Raw genomic sequence first — 23,015 nt, forward strand, 5'->3', positions numbered from 1 at the left:
CATTGACCTTAGGCAGGATTAGCAGTGCTGACCACATTGCTAATGAGAGCTCTATAATTCCTGTGAGAGCTGTGTGTACCCTGAACTTTCATTATTGTTCACAGTCAGAAGCTATACTCTAAGTCTAGGCAGGTGTTTTGCAATTTGTTTGTTGATCATTGTTAGGAAATATAAGCCAAAGAATATAGCAGGAGTCACTTAGAATCATGGTTCTTCAAAATGGAAAGATGGACATTTGACATGGACTCGGGTAATATAGTGCAGTATGTGACTGCAGGTAAGGAAACAGAAGGAGACTGTGAGCATTTTGTGAATGGACACACTGGATGGTAGGATAGGGTCACAATTTGTTTCTTTTACTGTTATATTTACCTATGCCTGACACTTAACTTTGCATGGTTGCACACCCATTGCATTTATTAATGTACAGTTTAATGAATGTGTCCATGATTGGGTAATCAACAGATATTTGTAATGTTTTTGATACCTGTGACAGTTTGAGAAAATGGCTAGGAAATCAGTATTGTTTTGGTTATATTGGTGAGAAGTAAAATTAAGTGGTTTCCATAACATTGAAACTATCACTGAAGTGTGTGCTTGTGTTTGTGTTATGATTCTCACCTAGTTTTGTACCTGTAGATCATTTCAGCATCCCATGTTCCATTCTTGGGTTTGTTTTAATCTATCAGTGAGTTTCTAAGAGGTTACTTTGGATATTGTAAGTCATTCTTCTATATGATCACTACAATGCAGTTACAGAGAGCAAGATTTAGACAGAACATGAATCTAAAGCTTATCCCAGAAACCACTAGCTGTTTGCTCTAGAAAAAAAATCATTTAATTTCTTTGACTCTCACTACCTTTGAAAATAGACAATAATACAGCATCCAGTGAAGTATCAAGAACTGTAACAAATCAACTGAGATAAAATGGGTAAAGCCATAAACTACAGAATATTTGACATCACACTACATCTAAAAAGTCTTAAATACACATGGTCTAAGGAAAAAAGGACAATTTTAAAACTACTTCTCATTAAAGTGCCATGTATCTTTTTTCACTTTAAAATTTTATTATTGTCTTGACTTAAAGCTTTGCACTCAATACCTGAAAATGTATGAGGTATATGATATTTAATAATATTATTGTTAGCCTTGTAGTTATAATTACTTATGACTCATTGAACAGTTAGATGTCACAACAACTTTTAAAGGTTGATAAATTCAACCTTTTAAAATATTGTTGTTTTAAATTTCTGTCCCTCAAATATCACATGGTTTTGAAATAGTCATGGAAAGAAGTAATAGTAACAACCTATTGGTATGTGCTCTGCACAGAGAAAATAAGCAACAAAAGAACAATCTATCATATATAACTGGCCTGCATTTTTCTATGATGATGCCATTATAAAGATATGTAGGTATAAAAGCCTGTCATTCTTAATAGAATAAGAAAAAAGCACTTATGTATTCAACTAAGAAAGGGTGGAAGATCTATTGTTTGCCAACCATTGTGCTCATCCATACAGTGCCTTTAGAAAGGGAAATAAGGAAGAGAGGAGAGATTTGCCAAACTGTGATATGAGTGGTGGCTGGTTCTGCATTGTTACTGAACAAAGGCACGGGCAATTCAATGGGCTCAAGGGAGGGCAGGGAAGGATTCACAAAACAGGAGACATCTGGACTGATGCATGAAAAGTAAACATTTTTTATCAGATACTTGATAAGAGGAACAATCATACTGTAGGAGAAGCAAAGGCATGGGCCAATTCAGGAATGATAACATGCACATTAGAAAGACTGTCAGTGGGTTTCACTTTAGATCCTGATCTGAAGTCCTGTTCATCTATACTTGCTGCTGGAAGATATTCTCACTTCTCCAAGGCTGTGTTTACTTATTGGCTTTTGGGTCCTGAATTGAAACTTAATATTCATCTTTGTGATGCAGTAGCATCCTGATACCACTTCTATAACTGGTAGAATTTCGTTAATTTACAGGTTCAATGCTTATCTCATTAGGCCATTACTATATCCTATATCTGGCCCATGAAGTTACTTGAAGTATTTATTATCTCATGCTGCTTTTAAGTATTTACTTGCATGTATATATGTGTATGTAAACACAATCATTAAAGAAAAAGAGTCCATGAATTTGAAAGGGAGCATGGGGTAATAGGAGCATTTAGAGGGAACAGAGGGTATAGAAAATGTAATTATATTGTAATTGAATAAAAAAAAGTGTAGAAAGTAGCTATAACTACCTTTTCTTTTCCTACACAGTAAATATTTTAACTTAAAATTTAAAACTTCATTAGCATCTAATGAGCAGTGTGAGAATATCATCACCAAAGAAATGTCAACGTCTAAGAGACAAGACAGAAATGCTTTCTCTTCAGTATTCAAAGAATGCTTTTTAAAAAACCAGCTCTAGGCATAAGCCTGTAGGGAACATGAAAATGCCTCACTGGGCTGGGGTTCTCTAAACAATTCATAAGAACACAGCATCCCTCACCCTTAATATTCTTTGACTAGTGTTTCTAGTTTCTCCTCACAGCCCTACCTCACAACACCACTACTTCAGTTTTGAAGTTATTATCTTCAGGGTTTACAGTTACCATAGTGATAACATTTTTTTCTTGTCTATATCATTTTACATTTCCACAAAACTGAACTGAATTATTTGTTTTAAAGCAAGAGCTATAAAATTGTTTTCCATCAACACTATAGCAGTAATCCTGTCCTTAAAATTTATTATCAATGATAAACAGCAAAACACAATGTCTATAAACACTCCTGTATCTTTCCCACAGTAATATGCTTTTTTAATACCATGCTGAAATCTATGTTCTTTGATAAAGTAACAGGAGGACTATAAAACTAGGAAGGTTAAGAATCACGCTTCTGCAGCAATGCTACAGGGCTCCTTCTCATTAGTATGTGACCCCACAGGAACACTAGTCTTCAAGTCCTTGGTTAAATATTTATCTGACATCCACTATTCAATGAAAGGTTAGGAAATAAAAAGAAAACTAATACAGTTTCCATTTTCTACTGTTTGTGGTATATGACTGGTAGATGAGAATGCCTCTGCTTTAGATGTAGGGATCAGTTGTTCGCATATATTATTATATGAAACTGAACATTTGTAGTTAATTATTAACTAAAACTATCTTATGATAAATAATATAGGAATTAATAGTTTTTAAGCAAAGGGGTACTATGACAAATACCACCTATATCACATTGAAAAGTGAATTTGAGCCTGAAGAAATATTCATCCATTAAATTAAGTAGTAAGATACTGATAAAGGACCGGGCATTGGTTGCGCACGCTTTTAATCCCAGAACTTGGGAGGCAGAGCTGGGTGGATCTCTGTGAGTTTGAGGTCAGCCTGGGCTACAGAGTGAGATCCAGGACAGGACCAAAACTACGTAGAGAAACCCTGTCTCAAAAAAAAAAAAAAAGATACTGATAATGTTCTTGACTATAATCATTTGAAAAGTAAACCAAATGCTTATGTGACTATAGCTCCATAAGAAGAGCTGTCAAAAGCTAAAATATTAGAGTGTATTAGCTTCCACTTGTCACTTTAATCAAGGCATCAAAACAAAAGAAATGATATCTACGAAAGATCAACTGCACCTAAGGCTTAAATAAAGAGATGTAATCCAGAAAAATTAAGGTCTGTTATAGTTGAATAGTCACTATGCTTCTGCATTTAAACTATTTTTATGGCTAGAGACACAGAAATAATACAAATAACGAACAAAGGAGTTATATCTTTTATGAAAATTCAGATTAATATCATAAAGGAAGAGGAGGAAGTGAGAAGAAATGGGGCTTGGAAATGAGTAAACAAGAAACAAATATACTGGTGTGAGAGATGGAGGAAGTCAGAGCCAGGGTCATGCTGGCTGGCTTCAGATTGGTATGGTAGAGATGAACCGAAAGGGATGTAAAAACGGAAAAGGTTTTAAGAGAGCATACATAATAGGAAATAGTCTCCAGGTCTGCAAAACTTCAGACAAGATGCAGCCTCTGAACATGATTTTTAACTAACTTACTGTCCATGGAAATGACTGAACCGAGATACTCTTCCCCAGAATCAGAATCAGGGACACAGAACGGTGAATAGGACTTGTTTCAGAGAGCCCACCAACCAGGGAATTTCTTAACTGTAGTCCTTCACTATGTCAGCCAAAAAAGACGACAGAGGAGAGGTTTGGGCAGGGACAAGTGTGGCTTTGAGACCCTTCCTCTCCTGAAGAAATGTCCTTTGAACTTGGATTATTTCTATGATTACTTTGGATTATTTCTATGGGCTTACTACTGCTGTGTGTGTGCAACTATACAGAAGTAAGGTTTTTAATTAATCACAGAAAATTACTCATTGCTGTTATAGACCTTGTTGTTAAATGATATTCATAAGCACTTGTACATGTTTATGATTAAATTATCATGTAAAAAATTCATGGATTCATTGAGTTTTTACAGTTTATCATAATTATTATTATATCAAGATTATTCTTCTGGTACATACTACTTTTTAACTAGAGAACAAGCACAGATATGTGAGCTCAAAAACTAAATTAAATCAATAATTGAGATTGTCAGTGTTGGAGGCATGTTATATAATACATGGTGACAGTGGCAGGATGTTATACATATGCAGTTGAGGTTGTTCCTAACTTATTATAACTTATTATAAAGGAAACTTCATTGTCCTGTTATTCTATCAAATAGGTGATGTTGCTTTTCCTTCTCAGAATTTTTTTTTGGTCCATATTTAGTATTTTTTTTTTTTGCTTACAGCTCTAGCCAGTACAGCGTCCTGGTATATGTTGATATACTATATATATACATACATATATATATATATATATACATAGTGTATATGTTGATATATTTACTTTTCCTTTATTACATAACCTTTATATATGTCATTAACAGTTTCATGCTTCTAAGTAAAAATTCATAGTCCTAAAATTAAAAGAAAAGCTAATACTCACAGGAAACATTCATGAGAAGCAGATAAGTAGAAATAAGTAATTTATTTGAAATATCAATTAAGAAGGGGCAGATATTCAGTTAAGTATGTAGAATCTGATCTCATTAAAGTTTTGAAGTGGAATAATTAGTTTTACTTTGACAAGCTGAATGTCATTTTCTTATGTGGCCAAAATTTGGTGTATCTGGGTTTGTGTCTTGATGAATTAGTATTATATCAATAATCAGTTTCTTTACATATAAATAATTAAAATTTAAATACAATTTTTGCTCATTGATAAATAGAAACTTTGCATACTTGACAGAGTTTGTATGTCTAAAAATGTCCAATTACTAATACTCATTCAGGATTATTTAATAACTACTTTTGGGATACTAAACTATTATTTACAAAATGATAGAGGATGTGGTATGTGATCTAATAATTCTCCTTTCAAAATTTCCTATTAAAGGAGAGCTGTATCAGTCTTCTATGATAAACTATATAGGTAAATCTAATTCTCCAGCATACAGTAAAGAATTCTACAAAGCCATACGGTGTTCTGTTTCTTTCCCACATTTTATATTGCTCTGTTATAACAGTTATTTCATCTGCTGGAAAAGAACATTGTTGTTAGCCAGGTGGTGGTAGTGCATACCTTTAATCCCAGCATTCGGGAGGCAGAGCCAGGCAGATCTCTATGATTTCAAGGCCAGCCTGGTCTACAGAGCAAGATCCAGGACAGGCACCAAAACTGCACAGAGAAACCATGTCTTGAAAAAACCAAAAAAAAAACAAAAAACAAAAAACATACAAAAAAAAAACAAAAAACAAAAAAACAAAAAACAAAAAACAAAAACAAAACATTGTTGTTAATGAGGGTACATCTAATCAGATTACCTGGTATGTGACATTGATAAATGCATATCGAGTTAGAAGAGTAAATTATATTAGTTATTTTAATGTGATTGTAATATAATTATAACAGGTACGTAGTCTTATTTACATGTTTACATATATCCATGTATCCATACAATAAGGATCCAATAAGACTATCTCTAATACTGTAAGAATAAATCCATATTACTTAAGAGAAAGTGTGAGGTTTAGTTTATAAACAAGAATTAAAATTAAGGTGACAAACTAATATAAGATTTGTATAACGTAAACAGAAAAATCAGAAGCCACAGACTATTAACACCTATTAAACTATCCTCGGGACATGTCTGAAAGGTGTTTTCTAGATTGGATTGACTGAGAACAGTCATTTTAATATGGGTTCTAGGGATTCAAACTCAGGATCTCCTGCTTGTACAAAGGCACTTTCCCATTGTGCTGTCTCCCCAGCCCCTCATATTATATATTTTCTTTTTCTTTTTAACAGAACTTACTCTAATATAGTCATGACTTGCAAATTATAGCCAGGGTTCTTTGATCCAAACTTTGTAGGAAAAAATGGCCATGAAAAAGTAATGACTGTGGGTTTTTTTTATAGACCTGCTTCATTATCAATGTCATGTTCTTCCTCTGTCCAGAGATGTAGCTTGTATCGGCATGGAAAGGTCCTGCTGAGACATGGTAGTTGTTGAAATGTGAGATGATAAAAATGCCCCTCAAATCTTTCCCTCTAGCCTCTGAAGATCTTATTCTAAACCATCTGCCCTCTCAAATTTGAACTTGGTTTTTTGCAAACCATTCCTCCATAAGCAGTTTTCCCTTGAAGAAATACGTGAGGTCTTATTTGTATTTTAAGCCCTTGTGCTGTCCCTTAGACTGACAGCATCCATCTCCTCCTGGTTGTCTGTGTATTTCCAGCTGTGGTAAGAATCAAGCTGAAAGAGTGGGGCAGTAGTACATGCCTTTAATCCCAGCACTTGGGAGGCAGAGCCAGGTGGGATCTCTGTGAGTTCAAGGCCAGCCTGGTCTACAGAGCGAGATCCAAGACAGGCACCAAAAACTACACAGAGAAACCCTGTCTTGGAAAAAAAAAAAAGAATCAAGCTGGCTGTCTTCTAGAATCTCAAAGTACTCATGCAGGCCTTTCATTTTCAGCACGGTAAAGTACCAGTATTGATTGAGGTTGTATTTAGAATTATAGATAAAAAATCTTTACCTTTCTATGATGGGACACCTTGCACAGCCTTGAGGGAGGGGAGGGGCTTGCACCTGCCTCTACTAAATGTACCTCCCCATGGGAGGCCTTACCTCACTGTATTCTGTCCCTCACACACATCATGTTTTGTATCCTTTGGATGTAACAAAAGCAGACAGAGGGAAGCAATTGGGAAGGAGAAGAGTCCTGTGGAGACCAGTCATCCCTGCTGGCTAAGGTGACTCTGTCCATACCTTAGGAATTCTTTTCCTAGACCAGAAGAAAACTAACGAAAAAAGATATTATGAATATTATTCTCAGTCAGAACAAATGGGTAGATTATTAGATAAAGTCAGGTATGATGCCATCTAGTGAGCCATTGCTAGTAATTAAAATAACAAATTTAAGATTGATTTTACTGAATCATGCAGAGCTTCCACTTACTTCTGGATGGTCTCCCTTGACTGCTCTGCCCTCTAGTAAATTGTTGTGGCCACAGGGGCATCCACATTTTGTTGGAAGGGAATTTTAGAGTCTCAAAAATGTTAGTATGAGATAAAGTGAAAATATTATTTCAGGGGGATAGATACTTAGACAAATACTGGAGTAAGAATGAAACCAACACCATGGACAGTATAACCCCCCAGAGAAAGCTGGATCTGTACCATAAGGTTACATCAAGTTGTCTGAGGATGCTGATCTGGTCAAGTCATCAGATTCAGCAAAACTCAATACAGGATGTCCAGTTCAATTTGACTCATGGCAGACAGATGGTTAGTGGTAAAGAACACTGGGTACTCTTTCATAGGACCTGAGTTCAGTTCTTAAAACACAGAGTGGCTTACAACTGTCTGTAAGTTCAATTCTAGGGGAGTCTATCCCGCCTTCTGGTGCCTGTGTGCACTGCACACATGTGGCTCTTATACATATATGCAGTCAAAACACTCATACATACAAAATAATAATTAATTCTTAGAAATATATACAATTTTATTTTCATAGATGTAATATCATTTTTTTAGTCTATAACCTGAAGTTTTTGGTGATATGTGTTTATTCCTAAATGTGTTTGCTTTTTTAAATTCAGTTGTGACTGTTCCATATCCAATATTTGGAGTTAATGAAAAAATTTAGTTCAGGACAAAAGTCATTATTTTAGGTAAAATATTGCAAATATTTTGTAGACCATAATTTTTGTTCTTCATTGTTTTAATCATATCTAATGATAGAGAGAGGAGATTTGGGACTTCTTAGCCTCTTGCCTATTATTTAGGAAATGTTTGTATTATAATAAAAAAGTTTTATTCCCGTGACTTTGTCACAATAATTTTAATGTCTTTTACATGTAAAGTTGTTACCTCTAAGTCACAAGTTTTAAATATCATTATAAGTGAGAAACATCAAATGATGTATTTGGGGCTTAAAAATATTAAATATGAGAACAAAGATCTTGAATCCTGGTCATCTACTTTTCTTATATGTAAATATTACTGACATCATGAAACCTATTACTTTCCTTTATGTCCTATAACTTTCAATCTCTTTTTGACACTAATTTTAAAACAACTGTACATACTTTATGCATTTGTATATATTGCCTGTCATTCTGACATGTTAGACATTGTAATCAATAACTGCCTCATTAGTCATTTTTATGGGTCACAGCCAGTTAGGCCAGCACATCACTGTTGATATTCATTACATGGTAGTCTAAAGGAAGAAGCTGCCACAAATTTCAACACAATTTTCAATTGCAAAAAAGGATTGCTTTTGACTGAAGCCAATTTTAAAAAGAAAATAAAAGTTTATTGTACATCGTAGTGTTTGGCATACAAAATACCTGGAAATATTAGATAAAAATAGTTGGTAAGTGGTGATAACAATGAGCATACATGTGTTAACATTTTACAGTGTTATATTCTCAGAAGATTCATTTTTATTTATTTCTACTTAAATTAAAAGGCATAACAAGCTAATGGTGCCTGATACTTTTAGCTACAATTTATATCATCAGCATCTTTAGTCTCAATCCCTTTATAGACTCTGGCTGCCTTAAGAGAGCCATTTGTTTTAGCAGATACCATCTCCCTGTGTATTGTTTACCCATGGTTCTTTATAAAGCTGATGTAAGTATCTCCTAATTTCTTACACCTTCTGGAGTTTTGTTGATATCACTGTATAACTGTCTTCACAACTACAGAGTTTTACAACATTCCTAAAATACATGTGCCATCATATTATACCGTTCATGTCTATTGTCTTACTTCATTAACTTGTTAAGCTGCCAAGATAGTTGTGCAGTACGATCAATTTAATTTACAGTTTGAAACCATTCCATTCTCCTCTGCTTTTTTTCATAGACTATATTCTTTATGGATTCTTGCCAAACTACTCTTCTACTGGGACAACAAAATGAGTTACATATTTGAAATAAGGCTTAAAACTTCCAACCTTGGAACTTTCAAATTTCCTTGGTTAAAGCTACTCAAATTTATGTTTCTTTATGTTTTTAACTATATGTATATGAATTACATGCCATTGTATATCACAAAATACTACATTAAAAGGAACAAAATTTCTGTTAATGTAATTTCAGTAGCAGGATGCATTATCATTGTCATTGTTACTATCATCATCTCTCATTACTGCCATCATCATCACCCTAGGTCCTTTATGAACACTGAATCATTTTTATTTTCTGTGTGTTTAAAGCCAGATTAAAGGTTTCATTTCACAAGTTAAAATATATTTAAAAATAATAGGTATCCAGGAAGATTCTTGAGAAACAAATTAAATTCATCAAATTGGAAAAAAAAACACAAAAAAACTGTTTTGATGGTAATGTCAGAAAAAAAATGTAGTTATCTAAAGTCTTTAAGTTCAAGGAGGTATTAACTTAATAAAGAAACAAGATTTGGGGAGCTGGCAGTGGTGAGGTAAAGAATATATTCCTGTTCGTATGTTAAATTCTCATGATCTGTTCAAAAGTTATTTCTGAACAACAACAACAACAAATTGAAAACTGGTTGTGGCCTGGTAGCGGGAGATAGGGAGACAGTTTTCATCTGTGAGTGAGCTACTGATAATCAGACAAATTAAAGATGATATACCATGTCTATAGTTGATGTAATAGTTTTTCTTTGCTGGTAGCTTTCCATTATTTTTTTGGTGCAAGGAACCAGGGTCACTATGTAAAATAACATTCACAATTGTTTCAGGATGTATAGAATATTTTAAAATAAATTATCCATCATACAAAAATGTGATGTTAGAATAACCATCCTCTGTAGCTTTAAAAGTCCACCACAAATGATAATGAAGCTAAGCAAATTCTCAAAGATGAATGCAGAGATGTAGCGTATAAAATTTTAATCATAGTCTTACTTATAGCTTTCTAAATTGAAAAGCAACCTGAGTCAGTCTCAATTAGCTCAGGGAATTGATTTACGTGTTTGTTAGATGTTTTGACAACTTGTTACAAGTTTTAGTCATCTTGTAAGAGGTAGCCTTAATCTAGGTTTGCCACCATCAGACGACTTGTAGGCAAGTCCATTAGGGCATTTTCTTGGTTAATGTTTGGTGTGAGAGTGCCCAGGCCACTACAGACTATGCCACCTCTGTACAGTTGGTCTTAGGTGGTATAAAAAGGCAAGGTAAGCAAACCACAGGGAGAAAGCAAGTAAGTAAGCAGACTCCCTGTCTCTGCTTGGGTTCCTCCCAGTTTCCCTGAATAACAGACTGTGATCAGGAGGTGTACAAAGAAATACTCCCCCCAGCTTCAAGTTGCTTTTTTGGTTATAGAAATTTAGCACAGCTATAAGAAACAAAGTAGTGAATGTAATTTCTGACAAGAGATACAAAAACATCTACTTTGTACCTAATGGTATTTGATGCTAAATTGTCAGTAGTGTTTCACTGAAGCATTAGACTTTGTCAAAAAATGACTACTTCCTTTCTTTGTGTGAGTCAGTTGATGAGTCCGATGATACAACTGGTACATGTACAGGTATAAGATCTAATGAATAATCAGATCATTACATTATTACAATCTGAAATTTAAACATAAGTTAATATATACTCCCAAATCATCTCTTTTAAACTATTTTAGATTTTACTCTTGTTTGCTCTCAAAGTCATAGTATCTGTTGTATCTCATTTGTGGATGTACTAGATATTAAATTCTAATGAAAATATTTCTTTCCCACTCTACATTCACCACAACACATTCTTGTGATTGTTAACTATGGTTTAAACAGTATGAGATTAATTGACAAATGCTAAACAGGACGTCTATTCCCATTGGTTTCCTGGAAATTGGCTGTAAATACCTTCCAAAACAACGAGAATGTTAGTCTTCCCGGAACTACTCTTTTGTTTCCCCTTAGCTACACTGAAATTCAGTATGGAGTTCATATCATGGAGAAATAAAGTGAATAAATCACAAGGCAGTCTACATTTATTAATTGCTTGATAATATACTTAATGCCATCCAGTGATATATGATGTAAAAACCAATATAATCCTTTGCCAATAAAGTTAAGAAATGAAAGCTCATATTTATACACTCAATTACCTTCTACTTTGATACTGAAGTTGATGCATGACAGCTCCCGATTAAAATAACATGTCCATGAACACCATGCTCCTATTCATTAATGGTGCATCTACTTAAGAAAAGGGAAGTGCAGGATTTCTATATAAAGGATATTTGGAGGAAAAATAAAAATCTAACCCAGGAACTTTAACTCTTGACTCCTGTGACAAGTGTCATTTCCTCTACTATTAAAAAAAAATAGCTTCTAAATTTCATCTCCAAGTTTGAGAAAACTGTACCTTAAGACATTGAAATGTATTTTAGCCATACTGCAGATTTCTTGGTGGCATGCTGAAAGTGTCTCTTTATCTTACAAAGTATAACTGTATAGGGATTCTGTAATTCAAGATTCTTATTCAATCCATGAAACAGCATAATAATGTGTAACCAGGTAAATGGCGGACAAAAGACAAGGTGACGTCTCTCTTAAACTCATGATTCCCATGTCTGCAGCACTGATGGGCACAAGCAGCCTGTGATTCATAATGAACAGCTACAAAAGAGAAATATTTTTCAGAAAGAAATACTACAACCAGCCACGATGGCAGAGGACTGTCACCACAGTAATTGGAGGTGGAGGAAAGAGTATCAAGAATTCAAGTCCCCTCAGCCATTGGTTCATGGCGTCTGAATGGGTGAGACAGTTGATTGGCTTGATCTGTCTGGGAGGCATCCAGGCAGTGGGACCGGTCCTGTGCTCATTGCATGAGTTGGCTGTTTGAAACCTGGGGCCTATCCAGGGTCGCTTGGCTCGGCCTGGGAGGAGGGGACTGGACCTGCCTGGACTGAGTCTACCAGGTTGATCTCAGTCCGTGGGGGAGGCTTTGCCCTGGAGGAGGTGGGAATCGGGGGTGGGCTGGGGGGGAAGGTGAGGAGGGCGGGAGGGGGGAGAACAAGGGAATCCATGACTGATATGTAGAACTGAATTGTATTGCAAAATAAAAATAATAAATAAATAAATAAATAAATAAATAAATAAATAAATAAATAAATAAATAAATAAAATAATTCAGGTCATCCTTAGCTACATGGAAAGCACTTTTAAAAAATATAATATACAGCCAGTGAGGTAACAGAATAATGTGGGCTAAAAGTGCATGAAAATGTAGGAAATAAGTCAATTTGATGATTTGAGTTTGTTTTTGGAAAATAAATTAACATGATGAATAAACTTGTTATTTATTTTTTTAAACCTGTAGTAGATTTACATAGCAAATGGTTTATGCAAGGGAGTGAAAAGGCATAATAAATACATAATCTCAAAATAAATATATCCAAATAAATCTAGAATAATTTCATATGTATTGGTATCTTCAAATACAGTATAAATGAATCATATATCAATAGTCTTAATCGGTTGTGCCCGATAAACTGTAATAATTACAAAGATACTCCCAAAGACCCCAAAGTGGCACCCATAACTTCACAGTAACCAAGAGCTCTTTCTCATTGGATATAAGGCTTGTCCAACAGGAGAGAAATCAGGCCTAAAACAGGAAACCTAGCCAATTACTGAGATGGTGGCCACTAGTGAGGTCATGGAATTGAGAGGAGAACATAGTACTATCACTATACTAGATATATATTATACAATTATACCAGCATAATTTCTAACTGCATTCTAAATATTTATCCTTAAAGCTACCCACAGATAAGTATAGCTCTCATCCCTCATCAGAGAAGCTTTTCTTTGTAGCAGATCAATACCATCACAAAAACTACAACTGGTTAAACAGAGAAAAACTGTTGTGAAGAGCCCAGCCACTACCTCTACCACTGAACTCCTTCATTTAAGGCTCAGAGACTATAGCAGAAAAGGAAGAGGAAAGATTAAGAGTCATGGGAACTAGAGGTCTCCTATGAGATTGTATCTCCTAGTAATGGTAGAAAAGCTTTATCCACAGTAACACAACCATGTGGCAACCTATAAAAAAAAGAACAAAATAATACCACCGATAAATATTCTATAATGGTAAGAGGATGTCTCACAGGGCCCCACACCTAGACAAAGAAGTACAAGTGGTTAACAACTGCTGATAGAGAGATGTTGAGAGAGACAGAAAGAGAGAGGTGTCTTCCCCAGGGACATATCCCCTAATTGGTTATCAAGATCCAAGTGGTCAATCCTGAGATCTTGTACATACAAACAACACTAAATGACAGAACTCTGCCAAACACCCCTTTGAAATCAAGCAGATGTCATAATAAATTCTCAAATTCCTTAACTGTTTATATTTTACCAAATTCAAAAGGGGAGAGGGGAGAGCCAGTCAAATTGCAGCTTGGCTGCTGAAGAGACTTAAATTACAGTAATCCTCTCCCAAAATATCATTAGTGCATTTCAAATGCGAAGCAACTTAATATTACTTCATAGTTCTTTTTTAATTACCTTTTTCCTCCTTAAAGTTCTAATGAAATTATTTTGCATTTACATATCTTTAATGCTGTTTAAATCACCCATTATGATAGGCAATTTTGCAACTTTTATTCAACACACTCAGATGTGTGCTGTTTATGAATTCTGATGTTTATTATATAATTGACTAATTAAATCTGGTTTTGGACTGAATTAGTTAAGCATGCCCCACAGACTCCATTTTCATTTCACTTCAATTCCAGAAGTACTCCATGCTTCTTTCTGTGAAACTCTGAATAAAATCCCTTGTACTTTAAAGGGAAAGTTTCTAACAAACAATTGTGTAAATAAATTTCTTCTACATTGCTAGAATACCTCATGCACATAATACCGTCATGAGACCTTTCAACAGACCTGAGCGTTATGAAGAACTGATTGTTGAGATTGTAACAGCCTGCAAATAATTTAATGTTGCTCTCTCCCAGACCATCCATCCAGGATAGTGTAGATTAGTGGTTCTCAATCTTCCTAATGTTGTGACCCTTTAATATTACTTCATAGTTCTTTTTCTAATTACCTCATATTATGGTGACTCCTAACCATAAAAAAAAAAATCATTGCTACTTCGTAACTGTAATCTTGCTACTGTTATGAATTGTAATGTAAATATCTGGTATGGAGAATATCTGATATGAGACCCCAAAGGTGTTACAGCCCACAGGTTGGGAACCACTGCTGTAGATTATCATTTTTAAATACATCTAAACTATTTCTTAAGTGTAACTAATATTATGGCAATAACAGTGATAGTATAAAATTACGGGCAGCAATGGAGTGATGGCTCAGCTGTTAAGGCCACTGGCTGCTCTTCTAGAGGTCCTGAGGTTAAGTCCCAGGAACCACATGGTGGCTCATGAACATCTATAACGCGATCTGATGCCCTCTTCTGGCCTGCAGGTATACACACAGGCACAGAACTCATAAAAAAATACATAACTAAAATTTTAAAAGGGAAGTATTTTATTTAAAAAAATTATGGAAAAGTTGAGAAATTGAAGATCTTTGTAGAAATAACCAACTTAAGTGTTCTGGTGTCTTAGCTCTTGTTTTTATGGTATATAGCACATTCTATAATCCTGCGTTAATGAGAATTTGTAATGCTTGAATAACTAATTCCATATTTAAACAGATTCAATTATCCAATACACAGCTGGTTTTCTAAATTGTCCACACTGAGTATTTTGAGTAAATGTTGCAAATGAACTATATTTATGCAGTGATTGAAACATTTAACTATGCAAAGGTTTATATTGAAAAAATAAAAAGTGAAATGAAGCAATAGATTTTTAAAAACATTCTCTATTTTGTTTTTGCTGATTGGATTAGTGAGGTCAAGATATATCCTAGAAATTCCTTGTTAGCTGATGATAATAGCCAATCAGCCATTTAACTAATTAGTTAGGGCGGTATTGCAGATTGATCCTAGGGTCTTCTGTAAAACACTAGAGTCAAAGCTAGGACCTACATAAGAAGGGGAGCATGCAGCATTGTTTTCCTGTGCCTGGGTTACATCACCCAGTATGTTTTTTTCAAGTGACATCTATTTGCTTGTAAATTTAATAGTTTCATTCCTTACAGAAGTATAAAACCATATTTTTGCTACCAGTTCAACAGTTGATGGTTATCTAAGCTGATTTTACTTCCTAGGTACCACAGAGTTGCAGATCAGTCAGAATCCAAACTACTGTCTGTGCTTCCTATATGAAGTACTAAGTCAAACACTGAGACATCAAGTTATTAAGCTTTTATATACAAACTTTCATATATATGTAAGTGTGCATATATACAATAAATACATAATTTGTAATAAATATTTTGCTATTATACAAGATCAAGTAAGCCAGTAACTCCTATGTGCATGTAGCTCCCATGTGTATGCTATTTTGAGCAATGAGCTTATTTTACAGCTTGCTGCTTCTGGGAAATAATTAACAATGTCCCAACTGCCTATCAGAAAAGCATGTCATTATAATAATTTTACTAGGCCATTTATTTCTCTTTTCTCTCTTGTGTGATTAAATTTTTGAGATATTTAAAATATTTTAACTGTGTGTGTTAAGTGTATCTGTGTGAGGTTATATGCGTCTAAGTGCAGGTGCCCACAGAAGCCAGAGGCAGAAGTCAAATTCTCTGGACCTGAAGTTACAGGTGCGTGTTAAGTGTGTGGTATAGATGCTGTGAACCAAACTTGAGTCCCATGGAAAAGGAGCAAGTGCTCATAATGGCTGAGTCATTTCTCTATTCCTGCTGGAGCGGTATTAACCTTCTATATCACTTTCCTTTTTGAAGTGGGTTTCAAATATTGACAATGGACATATTTTTCAAGACATTGCAGGTTTATTGTGAACTCACCAAGCACAACGACACTGATTATACAGACTTCTCAATTTTTACATTAATCATAACTTGCTCTTATAATTTGATAGGCAAAAACTCTTCAAATTATAGAATAAAGGTTCATATTACACAGGAGACTTAATTTAACTATTATTCTTAAAGGATTTTGTTCACTATATACATGTTTGCCACATGACAAGAATTTCTACTTATTTAAAAATCCATGTATTAAAATAGCACATTGTTCACTAAAAATTAATTCTGAAATAATATCACAGGAAGATAACGGCCTATCAAAATAAAGGAAAAATTAATTGGATAGTCAAAGTAGCTATCATTTGTAGAGAATAAAGCTTAAAGATGGGCAGTATTTAATTAAGCCATAGGATAATTCAGCAGAAATATTTCTACCTATAAAATATAATAGACATTTCTCTAATGCAGAATCAGTCTCATATCTTAAGTAAAAATTATTCTAAAATTTAGAGTTAAAACCATAATATCACTTTTTATATTAAATGTTTAGTTTTGGAAAGTAAGGCATTTTATATTTGTTCTACACCACTGTCTTCACAGAAAATGATGAACTTACTGAAATTAAGGCATTTGGGGAAGTGATGGCTCTGGCACTAGAGCCCCATTTATCCCAAGACTTACTGTCTGTCCCAGCATCATCTTTATTGGATTTCCTTCTATTTTAGGCACAAACTTTTCTAAATGGTTGTTTACTTGCTTACTCTATAGTGATATGAATAAATAAATAAACAAATTTATTTTACAAAACTTAAGGGGAAATGATGTATATTATTTCTATGTATATTCATTAAAAATAAAACAATGGCTCAAAATAGCTAAAGAAGTTAAGAGAATACAACAAATTCAAAATTATATGATTCAATTATATTGTAGAATTTGGTCCATTCTACAATACTACGTTGGATTCACTATAAAAATACAAACATGTTCACATTTATCAGATCTATATTTGACACCAGGACCTCTTAGAAGTCCAGTTGTTTGTGGTAGTCATAATTAGTATGAAGATGATCAACTATTCATTAGAATGAATAATGGCACTATACTTTTTCCCTGTGGGAGACCAACAGGGTATTGTAATGTTTGTTCAGTGAGAAACCACTAAAATAGCTACAAGTCACTTTTACTCTTTTATTTATTAACAATGAACTTGTCACTGTATGGAAACAACTGTTACTAAGAAATTGTGCTCAACTCAAAATTTGTATTCTATTACAAATATAGATAAATAAACATACTATCATGAGTGAAAACATTCAGATACCAGAAAGACTTTCAGAAAGTCCAGTGAATAATGACAAGCAGCTAGGGCAGGACAACTCAAGTGGCAGAAAGTAAATAAATACACATCAGGGATGCCAATGAACCTTCCTCATCCAACATTCTACTATGTGAAGCTTTGGGGCTTGCTTTAGAGCAAACTTCATCAACAGGATTAAACCAAGGATCCAATTTCATTTTAATTGTATCTAATCCCAGAAGAATAGAAATTTTTCAAAAGCAGTCTTGAGGTGAACAGACAGTACTGATATCAGCTTCATGCTTAACTGAAGCAGATACAAGCTCACTAATTAGTGGAGGCAAAAAGAACAGTTTCAGATTCCATTTCATTGAACTTTCAAAACTTAGAATACAACAATTACTTAATTAGATTAATTTTTATTACTGTTTCTTATATGGTTTTAATGCCATTGTTAGCTCACTATACCTAGGGATTCAGTGATGTTTTGTGAATGTATTAATATATACAAAATTTCGTACTTAAGAGATGTATTTCTCAAATTACTATCTAAATATTGAGCATCAAATCACATAAGAAACAGTGTTAAGGGGATTCTATCACAGGAGGCTGGCATCACTTTTTAAAAAGTTTTTGAAAAGTTTATTATCTTTACCTAACTTTTGAACCAGAATTGGGAAAATAAATTTAACTCCATTGTTGGGATATATAATGCTATTTCCCAAAATAGGGACCCTATATTGGTCCATAAATTGCAGAAACGCACGTGGAATTGTGTTTACTGATCTTTTGTTAAAGTAGTGTGATAAGAGACTATTTCAAAGCTAAGCAACATCTTTAGTAAACAAGGCCATTAAATCTAGTCAGCCATTGGAATTATTTGTCATTTTGTAAAAGAATTTCTTATACTTTACTAGGATTTAGTGTGTATTTCTTCCTATATATGTGTGTCTAGTGTGTATGACTATTAAGATGTGTGTGTGTGTGTGTGTGTGTGTGTGTGTTGTGTACATGCACACACACATTTATGTGAAGTTACTGGAAAATTGTTTGAAAAGTCATTAATTTTGAACATATTACTAGTATTCAATATATTATATAATTTATATTACTATGTAATATAACAATAAAGTACAAACCTTGGTAATCAGAATTTGAAACTCCAATATATTCAATACTTTAAACGCTATAATTTTTGTATTTCTGATCATATGTTAGCCTCACTCTTAATTTGGTACTTTGTAGCATATACCCCAAGTACTCCTGTAGAAGCTCAGTATCCCCTTCCCTCTCTCCCTGCTTCTTCCTATCTTCATTTCTTTATCCACTGCTGTAATTTTAGACATTTCCCTTCTTTATCTGTGTTTTCCATCAATCACTCCTCAGCTGATTATCATTGACTCCATTCAATATTGGAACCTAGGTAAGACATGACTTCAGACCTTCATAAGTGTAATGGCTACTTTTGAGTCGTGTGTGTGTGTGTGTGTGTGTGTGTGTGTGTGTGTTACACAGTGAAGGAAGTAGTGTCTTTGGTTTATCTTGCTCTGATTAAACAACATGACCAAAAGCAACTTGGAGAAGAAACGGTTTCAACTTATAGATTTATTTCTTCTTACATCTAACCTCAAGGGAAGTGAAAACAGTAACTTAAGGTGGGAATATGGAAGCAACCTCCCTTGGTCTGCATTCTTATACAACTCAGGCCCGCTTGTCCAAAGTTAGCTCCTCCTATTGTGGACTGGGCCTTCCCACAAGAATCACTAATAAAGAAAATGTCCAATAGACTTGCCTATAGGCTAAGTTATGGAAGCATTTTCTCAATTAAAGTTGTTGTTCCTCAATATGTCTACATTTGTGTCAAGTTGACAAAAACAACCAAAAAAAAAAATGTCTCCCGTCAACTTGACACTAGTACCATGTAGCAGGAATCTTAAAGAGTCTTATTAATAAAAACAAACCCAAGGCCATTTATTTGGGTGAATGCTAAAAGATCAGAGAAGCACAACAAGCCACAGCTTCCTCATGTTGCCAATTCCTCAGCTGATCCTATTTCCTCAGACTGGAAGCCTCTGAGTCCTCATCCAAATAGATCTCAGCTGAATTGCTGCTCAAAAGCCTAAAAGCTTAACCAGCTCTAGTTCCTCATCCTTAAATACCTTTCTGCTTCCTGTTATCACTTCCTGGGATTAAAGTCTCTTGTTACCATGCCTGGATGTTTCCAGTGTGGCCTTGAACTCACAAAGATCCAGAGGATCTCTGCCTCTGGAATGCTAGGATTAAAGGTGTGTGTGCCACAATTTTCTGACTTCTATGTCTAGTGGCTGTTCTGTTCTCTGACCCCAGATAAGTTTATTAAGGTGCACAATATTTTGGGGAACACAATATCACCACACCTTACTATTAAACCATAACCATTCCTTTCTTATTTATCCTCAGTATACCATATTACTATCAATACCACACCATAAAACACAATCTAACTTTGAAAAGTCCCACAGTCTTTAAATTTTTAAACTCTTTAAAAGTTTAGTCTCTATAATAGTTTTATGATATCTAGTTGCATAAATTGTATTTAAATTATTTGCATTTTTTCAAAGAGTTAGTAGTTTTCACTAGTGCAAGTATTTCAATAATGAACATTGAGAATGTTGGAGAGAGATTTCCCAGATGACTCTTTCTGAATGTGTGTTGGTTCAATGATCTCAGAAGTTCTTAGCCCAGAAACTTTGTATTTCACCGAAGACAAAAATGAATAGTAACTGATAACATACCTTGAAGTCGGACTGTGAAGATTCAAAGTTTTCTCAATTTCAAAATTGTTATTTTCACTTCCTACAAGTAATTTGGTAATCTGGGTTGTAATGACCCAATACCAAAAAAAGGGATAAAGATGAGATAAATTATTATCCACATACACATGCTACTGAGAAGATGAAATAATTACATAATATACATGGTAATGTTTCAAAAAGGTAGTAGAGAAACAGGTAATATCAAATCATAGAGTTGTATAACTATGAATAGGCTATATTTGAAAAACATACAGCAAAAAAAAACCATATACATATAGTGTTGTGGCTGTCATTTCATAGAGCAGGAAAGGTGAGGTCTGGATCTCAGAAATCCTAATATCTAATCTAGTTCTAGGAATAGTTACTATGTGACTCTGGGTGAACATCCTTGTCTGTCTAATTACAATGGCAATTAGATTCTATGTAGCTCATGAATGAGGCATCCCAACTGAAAGAGTCCTTTCACAAATGCACAAATGGAAGAAAATAAATCAAAAGCAGCATCATACAAGCTGCCTCTGTAAAATGTATAGATTATATCAAGAAATAGTCAAAAGTTTTGAAGTGTTCCCATTATATAAAATATAATGCATAAAGATAAATCAATGTATATATTGTGTGATACTCAATTTTTACTAATTAATATTATATTCATAAAGTAAAAATCAAATTATGACTGCTGATTGATAAAATAAACACTAGGTTATTCTTTATTAGGGAATTCAGTTTTCATTTCTATTTCTTAACACTGTGTCTAAAGTCAGAATTTTAAAAATTGTTCATATTTTTCTTTCCTTCCTGCTTGTTTGAATGTGATGGAAAATATATACTGAAAACTCTTTAACTGTCAGGAATGGTTTCAGTACATTCAAAAGCTCTGCTAGTAACAATAGACACCTTCGTGTCAAAATTACCTTTATTGAAATATTTCCTCTTTTTTCTTTGATTCAAAAGCATGTTTTACAATAGCAGCACTGTGCCTACATTAAGTAAAAACTTCAGGAAGTACAACTGAATAGCTTAATATGCTTTGTGGCAAAGTTCACACTTTCTTGAACCTTAGAAATGTCACCCTCTCTTGCAGTTTTCAAAAGTGTCTCTTCACTTGGAATATAACAAAGCTTCAAAGGTTCTGGAGTCAGCCTCCAGGCTGCTATAATTGGAGAGTGGATATCTTCTCACTCATAATAGCGCTGAAAATAGAATAGAGAGAAGTCAGATGGTCTTGAGTGGACACTCCAGGAAAAGGGTTATGTGTTAATAAGTCCTTGGTTCTAGATTAGGCATAAAAATCATTTAATATATGAATATAATTTTATTCAATGGGGAATCTATGAATAAATTTAAATTTATTTAAGCCAAACACTTTGTTTTTAATCAAATTTAAGTTTAGAAGAGTTAATAAATTAATATCATGAGAAAACTCAGTGAAAATCAGTTCTAACTATTGTTACAGTATAAATTAGTATAAAGCACTTTGTAGAATGTAGAATACACACTTCACTAGCCTAACAGAGATTCCCATTCTGCTGCTATCAAGGATGCTATTTTCCACTATTTCTGATGAAGCAGAATGGAGCATTCATGAAAATTTTACTACATCTGAAATTATTGAAGTATATGTTCTGAACAAAACCTTAACTAGTAAGAAAACTGTCAGAGATGCCATTGGAAGGTGACACATCATTACAGGAAGAGATAATTTTTGCAGATCTAAAGGTATGCGAAAGCATGACTTTCTCTCCCTTTCATTGTGCAAGTAGTGAGAACACAACCACTAGGGAGAAGAACAATTCTACACAGTGCCCTAAAGAACAATTTGATCACAGGCAGATGGCTCTTACATCTGAGTGCCTGCCAAATCTTGTAGATCATGTTATAAGAGCAAAACTTCTGAAAAATTCACATTATAGACTGATGATTTCAGTTCACACTTGGAATTATTAGGACGAAACCATATAATAAAGATATGGCCATGAGAAATTAACAACTATTGAGAATCTGATTTTTGTGCAATTGCAAAAATAATAAATTATCTTGAAGAGTCAGATCTGACCAAGCAACAATTATCCCATTGCCAAACTAGGAATAAATTATTCACAGCTATTTATGTTAGGAATAAGGGAAAGTTGTCAGACTGCATAAAGCTCTATTCTCTTGATGTTAAAGATATACAAATACCAAAACTGAGTGCTCACAGCCATAAATGGGACAAGCTGTATCACAGCCACTCCCTGCCAAGGCTCAAGGAGCATCTTGGAAGGGAAGTGCGGGATGATTAATTGTAAAAGTCAAAGGTTGGGAAAGGTTGCTGTATTTCTTTGGCTTTTAGGAGACCAGACTGCAACGTGAGTAGTTGTTACCTTTGATTGAGTCTGTGGGGAGAATATCACTGAAGCACCTTGTCATTCTATTCTTCCTTTGTATATTGTTACTTGTTTTTCTCAGTTAAACATCTGAAGCCAGCCGAGCATGGTGAAGAACATGTGTTACACTTTCCTGGCACTTAAGAGGCAAT

Source organism: Peromyscus eremicus, chromosome 1 (assembly GCF_949786415.1).
Source record: "Peromyscus eremicus chromosome 1, PerEre_H2_v1, whole genome shotgun sequence".
NCBI classification, from domain to species: domain Eukaryota; kingdom Metazoa; phylum Chordata; class Mammalia; order Rodentia; family Cricetidae; genus Peromyscus; species Peromyscus eremicus.